This window comes from Mirounga angustirostris, unplaced genomic scaffold (assembly GCF_029215605.1).
Source record: "Mirounga angustirostris isolate CCGP_5_RB_7025 unplaced genomic scaffold, mMirAng1.0.hap1 SCAF_12, whole genome shotgun sequence".
NCBI lineage: Eukaryota > Metazoa > Chordata > Mammalia > Carnivora > Phocidae > Mirounga > Mirounga angustirostris.
The window spans coordinates 106,532,580-106,546,075 of NW_026991720.1; positions in this window are offsets into that span (position 1 = coordinate 106,532,580).

Sequence of the window (13,496 nt, forward strand, 5' to 3'; positions counted from 1 at the left end):
GATCAGTTAACACATCCATCACCTCACAGTTACTTTTTTGTGCTGTGAGAACATTTAAGATCTACTCTCTTTGCAACTTCCAAGCATACAACACAGTATTATTAACTATTAACTGTAGTCCCCACACTATATATTAGATCCCCAAAACTTACTCATTTTTATAATTGGAAGTTTGTATCCTTTGGCCAACATCTCCCCATTCCCAACCTCCCCCCACCCAGCCCCTGGCAACCACCATTTTCCTCTGTTTTATGAATTTTGGTTTTTTTTAGATTCACGTATAACTGAGATTATATGGCATTTGTCTTTCTCTGCTGACTTATTTCACTTAGCATAGCGCCTTCAAACTTCATGTATGTTGTTGCAAATGGCAGATTTCCCTTTTTATGGCTGAGTAATATTCCATATTGTGTGTGTGTGTGTGTGTGCCAAATTTTCTTTATCTGTTCATCCATCACAACAGGCACTTAGGCTGTTTCCATGTCTTGGCTATGTAAATAATGCTGAAGTGAACACAGAGGTGAACTATCTCTACAACAAAACATGTTTTTGTTTTTTGGGTTTTTTTTTTTTTTGGATAAATACCCAGAAGTGGAATTGCTGGATCATATGATATCTCTATTTTTAAAATCTTGAAAAGCATCCATACTGTTTTCCATAACTGCTGTACCAAAATAATTTTAAATTATTTAAACATTTTTAAATGACTAGAATTTAAAAATAATCCACTCACATGTTAGAGTACTTAAAAAACTTAACAAAATATTTTAAGAATTTTATAGGAAAAATAATAAAACTTCATTGAATGACAAAAACTAAATAAATGATAATAAAAACCTAAATACACCATGTAAATGGATGGGAAGACCCAATATTGGATGTATGCCAATTCTGTCCAAACTAAGCTATGTAATAAATAGAATTCTGATTTAAAAATCTACTCAGTCTTTCTTATGAACTTGATAAACACAGTCTTGGGAAGATCGACAAATATAACCAATGGAGTAAAACTCAGAAGCTAGGAAGATAGTACCTGCATGTGGGATGGGGGTATACAACAGATGTGATGTCACAGAACAGATGTGATGTCACAGAACAGATGTGATGTCACAGAACAGATGTGAAGTCACCGGTCAGAGGAAAAGAGGATATTTAAACCATGCAGTAAAAGTTGCCAGACAGGGGGCGCCTGGGTGGCTCAGTCGTTAAGCGTCTGCCTTCAGCTCAGGTCATGATCCCAGGGTCCTGGGATCGAGCCCCACATCGGGCTCCCTGCTCCGCGGGAAGCCTGCTTCTCCCTCCCCCCACTCCCCCTGCTTGTGTTCCCTCTCTCGCTGTCTTTCTGTCAAATAAATAAATAAATAAATAAGTTGCCAGACAGTTGACTAAGTGGAAAGAGATAAAATTCTATCTCACAACAACAGCAAAAAAATTCCAGATGGATTAAAGAGTAAAATTATAGAAGAGAATACCGGCAAATATTTTTGTGACATCACTGTAGAGAAAGATACCACAACAGAGATCCAAAAAGTGCAAACTGTAAAGAAAATATTGATGAATTTGATAAGATTAACTTCTAAAAAATTCTGCGCAAAATATACCATATAGAAAGATAAAAGATATGCTGTACCTTTATTTTTGTAACATACATAATTTACTGACAAACGATTATTATTCAAATATAATACTATATATTACATGATAAAATCTTACGCCATATGTAATACGAAGTGTTTACCTATAAACATATAGTGTATATTAATACATAACATTTATAACACCTCAAAGATATAAATATAATGTCTTATCATTTATAACCTTGTAAATGCCACACACACAGCCCATTCCAGGCCCTCCTGCCCACCTGTATCATCTCAGGGAGAAAGAAACAGGGCTGAGAGGCATATGTGAGGGTCACAGCCATGGGGCACTGGTCAATCAAAGACGGTGAGACCTGATCACAGGACTACGGAACTTCCTGTCCCCCCACCCTTCACCACATCAGTCACCCTTCTGTATAACAACAGGGAATTACAGCTACGAGAACTGCCCAGCTCAGACATTGTTTGTAAAGTCTCTAGGGAAACCTAAAGAAAACGCAGGGAACAAAACAAGGACCCCAGAGGACATTCCAGCTTCTGCCGCCGACTGCCACAGCACACAGTCAACAGAGCCCAACTCGCAGCCAGATAAACATAACCCTCCCACCAAGGGCCCATTTACCTGTTACTTTCGTCTGGTAGATCATGGCTGGCTTTAAATAAAAATTACAGGGTATGCTAAAAGGCAAAACCACAAAGACAGTCTGAAGAGACAAAGCAAGCATCAGGATCAGACTCAGACATGGCAGAGATTTTGGAATCATCAGACCAGAAATTTCAAATAACTGTGGTTAATATGCTAATAGCTCTATTGGAAAAAGTGGGCAACTTGTAGCAACGATGAGTAATGTAAGCAGAGAAATGGAAAATCTGAGAAATAATTTTTAAAATGCTAGAAATCAAAAACATTGTAACAGAAATAATGAACACCTTTGATGCACTCATGGATAAACCTATGCATGGCTGATGGAAGAGCCAGTGAGCTTGAGGATATGTCAACAGAAACTCCTAAAACTGCCTCGCAAAGAGAAGAAAAATGAACAAGATGGAACAGAATATCCATGAACTGTGGGACAGGTTGCAAGAGGTATGCCATATGGGACTACCAGAAGAGCAAGTAAGAAAGGAGCAGAAGAAACATTTCAAATAATAATGGCTGAGAAATTTTAAAATTAATGACAGACACTAAACCACAGATCCAGGAAGCTCAGAGCACATCAATCAGTATAAATCTGTCCCCCTCATCTATACTTTGGCATATTATATTCAACTGCAGAAAATCAAAGACAAAAAGAAAATCTTGAATAAGCCAAAGGATAAAGCACCTAACCTACCAAGAAGCAAAGGTAGACTTACATTGACTTTGTTTCAGAAACCATGAAAGGAGGGAGATAATTAAATTAAATATTTAAGGTGTTAAGAAACACACAACAACCTAGCAATTCTGTATCCAGTGAAATTATCCTTCACAAGTAAAGGAGAAATACTTATACAGATAAACCAAAAAATGAGGAATTCTGTCAACAGTTGGTCTGCCTTGAAAGAAATGTTAGAAGAAACTCTTCAGAGAGAAGGAAAACAACATAGGTGAGAATCAGCTCTCTGTACAGAGCTATGCAAATATCTAAGGGGAAGCATTCCAGGCTTTGGGAAGAGCAGTGCAAAGGCCCTGGGGCAGCGGGGGGGAAGCTTGCTGGGAATGTTTCAGGAATAGCAGAAAAGCCGAGGTAGTTGAAATAGACCTATTCATTATTAGAGGAAGTTAAAAGTAAGAATAAAAATACATTATCTGTATAGAAATTTATTTCCCCCCCAAGTAGTTCTTAATACCACTGACTTATAAAGAAACAATTGAAAACTGCAAATAGTGTCTAAACTCTTGGGAAACCTACAGCCAAAGAGACACCTGAATTCTTACTTAGGTCCAGAAAAAAAGGAACTAAGTTTATGTAGGTTTGGTTCTTGTAAGGTCAGTATCAGTCTCTGCTAACTGCTCCCTGTCAGGTGACCTGTTCCTGTAAAACTTCCCCTCTTACGAATGATTAAGTCTGTGTTTGAAAAGACCGACTTCCTTCAAGCCATGTCTAGCTCCTTTATTAATTCTCGTATCTTGCAGAACTCTTATTAATCTCGTGGTTTTGAGTTCTTTGTATATAGATATTACCTGTATTAAGCCTTCAAGAAAATCAATGTCAAATGAGAGATGTCTGTATTAAAAGAAGAGGTAATTAAAGACACCAAGAGATTCTGAAGGACACACAGCTTTCACCTATGAGCCATTCTAGGACGTTCCTCCGTCTGGTAGCAGGACGAAGCTGGGAAGTACACTCCCCAAAGCACCTAATTCACAAGTAGACTTCACATCCAGAGAAATGAGAGAGTGGATTTCCAAACTTACAGCACAAAGAAGCTGGGGGAAAGAAACATGAGGCTGGGAAACAGATCACATGGCTTGTGGTTAACTCAGTGCAGCACATTGATGATGGAGGGGTAGTTCTGGTTAATTAAGTATTCTAGTTAGCGAGAAGTCACTTCAAAGCAAACCAAAACACACCTTAGAACTGTGCGAGCTCAGGGAAACCAGAGCTGTGATTCTGCCCACACTCGCCGTGTGGGTGCTGGGTGGTGGAGGCCAGACCCTTCCAACTGCAGGAATGACAAATTCAGAAAGAAATGAAAGATTCGTGTACTGTAAATAATCCTGAACATAACAGATATATTTCCATTTACACCAATTGCTCTTAATATCTTCATCATATCCCTTCACTGTTGACTACACGCTGTTTTCGTTGTCCTTTGTAGGTTTTCTTGTCTCCTCAGTGAAAACCCATGGAGAACAGGGACACTGCTGGTCTGAGCACATAGCAGGTGCTTAATAAACACCTGCTGGTTAAGAACCCTGGCTGGTCTCTCATACACACTGGGTCATGGTGATGGACATCTGCTATCAATGTGTTGGGGAAGAAGGAGCATTGGCATGCAGATCTGTGGCTGACACAATACTGGAAACAGATCCTAATGAACTACCTAGGAATATATTTATATTATGCTCTGTTATCATTACTGAAAGGAACACTTGCCAGTTTCCTCGTTTATAAATTCCATATTTCTGTACATATATATATATATATATATATATATATATATATATATATATATATATATATATATATATTTGTGAAGTTTCTGGAAGGTGTGTGAATCATCTGGCCATTCTGCAGCAGTCAAGGAAAGAGGAAGACAGCAGGGAAATTAAATTCAAGGCCCCGCGGGGCGGGGGTGCGGGGGTGAAGGTCACACACGATGTGAGGGGAGAGCTCTCCTCTGATCTACATGAACAAATGCAAGGTTTTAATACGCTGTGCAGATGAGACTGTGGTCTTGCTAACGATAGTCCTCCTTGTTGATTCAGGGTGTCCAGCCTGATGGGACCCGCTATGCTGGGGACGGGGACACAAGCAGGACTTTCACTCTTGTTGCCTGACATGAAAGGGTTGCTAAGTTTTCCAACAAAAACACTCATCAGCAAAACCGTGTCCCCCACAGCAAACTCCGTGCAGGAAGAGTGGTATGTGGGCAGCAGAAACTGCCCAGGTCGGTAGCATCTGACCCCGCCTCGAAGGCCATCTGCAGTAGAGACGGCTTTCAGAGCAGTGGCAGGGTTGCCAGGCAATGAAACGGGACGTTTACAAACCCGCTCACAAAACTCTGTCCTAAATCCCAGGCAGCAGAGTAACTGCAGACAATTTAGAGAGGCCCCAGGACGGACCCAGCCGGAAAGGACGTTTCCCCAGGAGGCGGAAGGGCGCTGCCGGCAGGATGCGCACACGTGAGCCCACACGAGTGGGTCAGTGTTTCACTACCACATAAAACCTGTAAGATTAATGTCCTGTCACTCACTCGGAACATTTGTGGGACACCTGCTATGTGCAGACCATGCTCCCAGACACCGTGGAGTGAGCGGAGAAGGAAGAATAAGGTCAGAGCACCACCAGGTAAACACCAGTTTACCTCCAGGGACATGACGGGCAATGACAGAGCAGTCAGCAAAGTTCGATCTTACATTTTTAGAGTACATCATGGCACCACAATTTTCCAAAAAGTAATTAAACCTCAAAGTAACCCTGTAGGGTGCTTAAGATCAGGAAATGTAAAATAACTTTACCTGAGTTAAATGACGTTATAACTCAGTACCATGGGTTCAGCAGCCTGTGGCTGAGTGGAAGGTGACGGAGGGGCAGCAAACAGGGGGCGCAGCAGGATGAGGGGCTGAGATCGGGAGGACGGAGCTGGACAGAGGGGGGCCTTCTTCTCGGCTACTCCGTCCCCATCTGACTTGGGCCCCCTCTCTCCCTTCAGACTCCTCAGCCCCACAGAAATTAAAAACAAAAGAGCAGCCTTCTGGCACCACGTGTCCTTCTTGTGCCTCCTAGACAGGGGATGCTTTGGGGCCTGTTCTAAATTACAGGAATGAAGACCTGGCTGGGAGCTGTGGGCAGAGCAGGAGATCAGGACCCCGCGGGCCACCGAGAATGCCACGCACACCCAATCCAGCCGCGAGCACACGTGCCTGGGACAGCCGCAGGGAAGGCGGGTGTGGAGCCGCTGGGACCATGGGCTGTTCCCGAGAGGACCACGCGGGATTCCCGCAGCAATGGCGGCGGGGCGGTGAGGGGCCATGGGGGACCAGCGCCGCGGCGGCTTGCATGAGACGTCCTCTCCTGCACACACGCCACCAGATGTTCAGCCTAACCATGAAGAAGGACTGAGGCGTGTGCCTCAGGGACGACAGCGTTCTCGGGAAGAGAGCCTGGAAGCCTCTAGAGATGCATCCTGGCTGGAACAACCATCGTCAATGAAGCGCGGCCAAAAATGCTCTGAGTCAAACACCAGTTTACCTCCGGGGACATGCTTGAGCTTGAGATTGCTAGTCATTATTAGATTATTGTTTAAGTGACTTTGCTATCCATCAACTGGTGCTGAGCTTACACACGTGTATCAGTCCCTAAATTGACCAGGGACTTACGCTTAAACCACCCAAAGGCTAACGCACAGCTGGAGACCTGGGACCTGACTCGGCTAAAAAAGGCTGAGGGCTTTCGGGAAAACATTCACATGATATGCGGCATCAGTAAGTTTGTTTCTGACAAAGACGGTCATGAGTAAGTAAAGCAAAGCCAGTCCCTATGCCAGGAGGCTCCAGATGGCTGGAGAATTAAGTTTTCTTTATCAAAAAAATGTAAGTTAGGAAGACATTGACATTCATCAGATTTCCAGTTTTTCACTTTTCCGTGGTAAAGATCCTGGCTATCCAGCGAAATGCCGCTTGCAGCATCCCAGCTCCCCTGGCAGCCTGGCCTGGGTCTACGTCTTCAGTACTCACAGCAATGAAAAGATACAAGAAGCAGGGTGCACAAGAGAGGAGGAAAGCTGGGAGAGGCATGGGCGGCTTGTGGGCCACGGCCTGTGTTTCCAAGGGATCGCTGAGTGGGAAGACATTTCAGAGATAACTATGTAGTGAAATCTTCCCGTTGTATCATTTTGAGCCTGAGGAATCAAGGGAGCAAAAGACCTGCGAAGAGTTGCCTGGCTGGTTGGTGACAGACCCGGGAGCAAAGTGTTGAGTCTTGGAACCCTCGTACTCCTTCCCAACACACTGCCCTTTGGGTACCTAGAGTTGGTCCTTGACCTCCTTCTGGGGCATGTTCTCCCGCATAGAGCACCCCAGCCGGTACTCCAGGGTGGGCAGCATCCAGTGGCAGCAAGAGCCACCTCTGTCGGGATGTCAGCACAGAGGGAGGAGGCATTGAGATGCTCTTGTGTTTCCTGCAGAACATTTCCTAAATCCACATCTCAGGAAGGCAGGAATGCACTTCTCAGCAATAATCCTTCAGCCGCCACTTACAAGCAGAGCCCTCCTCCTCCCTCCGGTGTGTGTGTCCTTAGCTCTGTGCTGGCCCCGCAGGCTCGCCAAGAGGTCCATCTAAGTCCATCACATGCTTCGTTTTAATTTAACCTTAATCCGTCCAGGTCAGTAGAGGGGCAGGGAGGCTGCTGATGTGGAGGGAAGCCTCTGGGTACATAATTGTCCCATGAGAATGCACCTGTTCCCGATGCTGGTTGGGCACCTACCCTACACACAGTGCACCTCACGCTCTTGGGCACCTCCTCCAGGAGACGCACAGAGGGAGGCGATCCCTGGGACACGGCTTAGGGGCACAGTCACGGCCATTGGAGTCAGACAGACCCGCGCTCGCACCCACCACCACATTTATTAACAAAACAAGCCAAAGCAGGTGGTTAGTCTCCTTTCCCTCCCACCGGTGGGCTCTGATCCAGGAAGAAAATGAGGGACACACGTGACAATGTCCAAAAGGGATTGCGGTAACTCCAAGAAAGGGCTGAGGTGACATCCCAGACCTTGGGGAAGGGTTGGCAGGGCCCCATGTGCGGCCATGGAGGGCTCGGAGAGGTGACCGCACTACAGACCCAACAGCGCACTGCTGTGGCCAGGGAGGGCGTAACCGGTGCCTGGGGAGGGAAGGATGGCCAAGGCTCATCTGTGGAGCAACCTGGAGGTTCTTGACCCAAGTGACATTTCAGAAAGACAGGCTGGGGCTCTGCACGGTGACCTGGAGTTGGGACACAGGTGAGGCAGACCCATGTCAGGTATGAGGCGGGGGTGGCAGGACTGGGCAGGAACAGGGACAAAGAGGACAGGCAGACATGGAGGGCACCCAGGGTAGCGTGTGGACCCTTCTCACGAGGGCATTTTCCTTCTATAAACATGTATCGAAAGACTAATGATACTGTGAACATGTGCATGCACATGTATGTGGGCATGTACACACACGCAGACACATACAGGCACATACACTTCGTGCACACACCTCTACATACGCACAGACAGACATGCACACTCGGTCACAAGCATGCGTGCATACACGCACACACGCACACACGCACATGCACATGGTCAGGCCCCGTTCTTCGACTTTTCTGTTTGTATTCGTAACTGAATGTCGGGGGACGTGATGCCTGTCCGACCCGTGACATGTGAGCTCTACGGCCCTGGACCAGTTTTCTCTCAGGGGCAGCAGGACAACGCCACATTCCTCTGGAAGTCGCCAGCTCTCTCCCGCCCGTCCGCGTTTTCTCAGACCGAAGTCCTCGTGATGGCGAGGCAGTGTGCCTGGGCTCTGCAGATTGAGTGGTTCATGTGCAGGCACCTTAGTTCCATGGGAGTGACGTGATCCCCAGCCTCACCTCCATCTTTCTGAGGCTCTGTTCCAGGATGGAAAGCTCTCCGCTTCGCTCTGCCCATGGCTGGGTGATCACTCCTCAGTTTCTGGGGGTACAGCGTGCATGAGGTGTTCATCTACTCATGACCACGCTAACAATGACAGCTGACGTGTCCTAAGCTGGTGTCACAGGGCAGGCACAGAGTCACCAGCTCAGGTCTCCAAAGTCAGGTGACACCCTTCCCAGCGCTCCAGACCTGCCACGTCCCACTATTCCCTCCAGCGTGCCTTTCCTCCTGCTGCCTCCTGTCGAAAGCCCACTGCCCCTCTACAGAACTGGAGCTGCTGTGCCCCGCCCACCACGCCCAAGCCCCCATCCTCCGGCTGCCATCCCAGCCATCTCCGGGTACCCCAGTGGGGGATCTCTACTGCCCTTGCTGATGACTTCAGACCACTCTTGGTGGATCCTGCTCTCACCCTACCTACTCCTGCCCTGTCTCCTCACTCGCTCATCTGGACTCCACAGACCCAAACCCAGGACCCACTCACTTGGACCTTCAGTGGACTCTGAAGCTCCTTGGGAGCCTGGCCAACTTCATGGCTCCCGCTGCAAGCTGGAGGCTGACCCTTTGCACACCTCAAAGAACACTGCCTGGTAGACACTTGGTGCTCAGGAATCAGTTTGGTTACCTCTGGTGCCAGCAGGGGTTAAAGAAGAGAGGAGTGGCCCAGGCACACATTATCCATTGTTAACCATCCCCTCTTATTATGCCAAAAATAAAGTAAGAGCAGAGCAGTGAGCAGCCTGACTCACAAAACAAGCATATCTCTGAAAGTTATGTCCAAGCCAAGGTACTTCTTACGTGGCCTAAGAAAAGTTACCATGTAAGACACTGTTGATAGAATCATGTTGAAAAGAGTACAACCATTCAGTGGACGCAGATTTTCATGGGTTGTTTTAAAACTAATTATGCTTTTATTTCTACATTCTCCTAGAATCCAAGAAAACCATAATTCACAGAACAAAACCTTTACTAAGTCACGCATCATAAATACTCGGGGATGCGGTTTTCGTTAACATCTCCTCAGCTCTGTGTCTTGGAGACTACCCAGCAGAAACAAGTTGACAGCGACTTCGACCTCAGGGGCTCAAGCCGGTCGCCTCCAGAAACTCTCTGGATGTTCACGGAGAACCATGCGTGGGCCAGCGACACTCGTGAGCAGAACCCCAGACTCCTCCCTCCAGAGTTCGCCAAGACCCACATGCCACACGCTCTGTCTGCGGCCTCCCAGCTTTCCCCGGGTGCAGGCGGCACTGCCAAGCCTCTGCCCCGCACGTGGTAGCCTGTGACGGGACCCTCCCTTTGAAGGCTGGACGGGTTAGGACGCATCCTCTCCCTCCCGCTGTCTTGCTGATCCTGTCCCCCGGCTCCCCACATGCCTGCCTACCAAAGAGAAAAAGCTACCCATCCCTGCACCTCTCACGTTCACACAGAAAGACACTGGAAACGCAGAGGCCGCGGCCAACCCTGTCCATGCAGCCGCACTGGACCCCCCACTCACACCCGCGGTTCCCACGGAGGAGCCCGCTGGATTTCCAAAAGTCCACTCCCCACACACAAGAGCACAGGAAGCACAGAGCACGGCCGAGCAAATGTGTGACGATAGGGGGTGAAGAACCCCAGACGCTGGTGGGGACACCCCTGGCAAGCCACGGGTCCAGACACCCTCGCTTCCCTTTGCTGGTTTCTGACTCCCGGCTATGAAGGCGAGGTGTGGCAAGCAGAACAGAGAACAAGGGCCGCCACCTTGTCCACGGAAGGCGTGGCGCAGTGGGGAGTAGGGAGCTCCCAGGCTCTGGGCCCTGCATCAGCCGACCCGGAGACTTAGCCTTGTGGAGATCCTAGAGCTCCAGGCATTCCTGCCCGGGGCAGAGCTCAGGGGAAGGAAGCCGAACTGCCTGATCTGAGTGCCACTCACACCCAGTCCCTAAGCTGCGATGTGACTCGGGGGAGGGGGGCAGGGAAGGAAGCCTCTCTCTTCTGCCCTTGCACCTGCACACACACTCAAACACACTCACACCTACGAATGCTCACGTTCGCACATGCTCACACACTCACGCTCAAGCACATTCACTCCAGGCTCACACTCACTCTTGCAGTCTCGAGGCTCGCACACTCACACATCCTCCACAGTCACACACACCCACATACTCAGCTACATTCACGCAGTGCTCACACTCACACACGCCTGCACACTCACACCAGGCACACATGCTTGTACACTCAAATGTGCTCACATACACATGCCTCTGCACACACACAACTCTGTGTGTGCGGGTCAGTGAGGCTAGAAAAGCTCACCTGAGTTAGGGCCATCATGGTTCCCCACCAAATACCTGGCACCTTTATCTTTCCGCATTTCGATGATGTACAGCGCTGATTACAAAGTGCCTCAGCTGGTAATAAGTGCACTTCATTTTTCTTCAAATGTGCTTTTTATTCAGTTCACAGATGAATCCAATTACCATATCATTGTGACTGATTAAATAGGCCTCATGTAAATTTACATGTCAAAACACGCTGAACGTAAACAGATAGACAAGGCTGCTGGGCGTCTGTAAACAGCTCTGCAAAAGCACAGCCAGCTCAGAAGAGAAAAGCTGAAGTTTAAATTTGCCGTGACTCCCAGGTAGAGACAGAGGACGAGGGGAGAGCTGGTGTTGCTCACGCATGAGGGGAGGGAATGAATGTAGACGTTCGCCTCTCTTTGTCTCTGAGGAAAAGCTATTGACGGGAGACTCCCCGTCTGCATCCAAGGCTGTCACATCAGATGAGCTCATCAGGTGATGGAAATTCAGCCTCTGATCCAGGAAAGGTCCCTGGGCACTAAAGTCGAGACTGTTTCAGAGAGATTATATTATCTTAGACAGCAGGATTAAATTAACATGGGAATGACTTCTACTAGAGGAAATTTTTTTGTTAAACATGTGCTAATGTTTATTATGCATAACATTTTCTTATCATAAGTGATCTCCTTTGATGTCCTATTCATTTGTTCATTGGTTTCTGACATTCTTTTCAGAAGGGAACAAAATCCCAAGGATGAAAATTAGACTGTGAGCGTTGATGGAAAGCCTTCACCGAATTCCTCTAGAAGCAATGAGCATGGGTTTTGTGGGTGATTTGGGGGAAATTTTTTAAAATAATGAATGCTATGAATTTTGGTTCATTCACGGCCAGAAACACTTCCTGGGGGGGGGGGGGCTGGGTCTCTGTCATCCAGGGGTGGGCGTCGTTACTTCTCGGCCACATGTGGGGGCCTCCTGGAGAGAACCTGTCTCAGCAGCGCACCCGGCTGGCCACGCCGCCCCCTCGAGCTGCCACGTCCCCTTAGGGCCATGCTTCCCCAGGCCGCTGCCAGCCAGGACAGAGGGCGTGGGCTGAGAGGGCCTGAGACCCGCCTGTGTCTGCCTGGCCCACACCCCGGCAATCCTCTGTGCCATCCAACCCCACACGCCTGCTTCTCAGCACCCCAAGTCACGCGTCACGCGTCACGCGTCACCCATTACAAACACAGCTCTGCCCTTTTGTCGTCATTGTCTCATGGGGCGGGTTACTCTTTCAACCACAAACAAGGTCAACGGAAGTGACTTTCATAAGCTGACCCAGAAAGGGGTTTGTGTCCGGGGAGATGTGTGGTTGCCCGTGAGGGAATCTCAGAGAGCACGAGGGCATTAGGCTCCAAACCAGCAAGGGTTTGGAAAAGCTCGCGGCGGGGGCAGACGCCACATGAGGAACTGACCGACAAGTGCCCCGGGGCTCGGAGGGCCGCTTCAGCTACGTCTGGGGTTTAACTGGAGGAGCGTGAGAAACCGGGAGGCCTCTGCATCTCCTCTCTGTGCCGCTTTGTTGCAGAAGCCCAACTATTTAATCAGCGTGGAGACGGTACAGGAGGAGGGAAAACATGCTCAGGGCCGACCGCAGCGTCTGATGCCAAACACAGGGAGCTCTGCGGGGGGATGAGCTTTAGGACAAAACAGAAAACAAATTTTCTTAGTGTGTCTTATCGTAAATCATTCAAGAGATTAAATTTGATTAATGTGGTGAAAGAAAAGCTTTTAAACATAACAGGCATGTTCCAGAAAGCTGCACATAAGTAAGTTTCTTTTCGTGTAAGTGGTGTTTCAGCTTGTGGAGGAAGACTTAAACCCCAGAGCGAGCGTGGAACCCTGAAGACTCGCTTCCGAATCAGGCTGAGAGGGAACACTCCTCTGGGCTGCACGTGAAGTGGGGGTGGCCACGAAGGACGATGTGGGGGCTGCTCTCAGGGCATCCCCGCTGGATCGTTCCTAGGCACTCCCCGCAAAGGAAGCACCTCCAGAGGGACTGGGGTCACCTGAGCCAGGGGGCGACGGAAGGGAGGGAGATGCAAATACTACCACACCTGCATTCACGGGGGAGCGCGGTCCAGAGGCAAACACACACCGTCTTCCAGGATGCAGTATTTGTCAGCAAATGTCTCAGAGGCCTTCAGTGGCCAGGGGGAGAGGCCCCAGAACAGGCCAGGCTGTGGCGTTGGGCCCCAGCCCTCCTGGACCGTCGGGCATGTCCACCGGATGCACCAGGCCCCACAACCTCTGCCCCCAAGACTA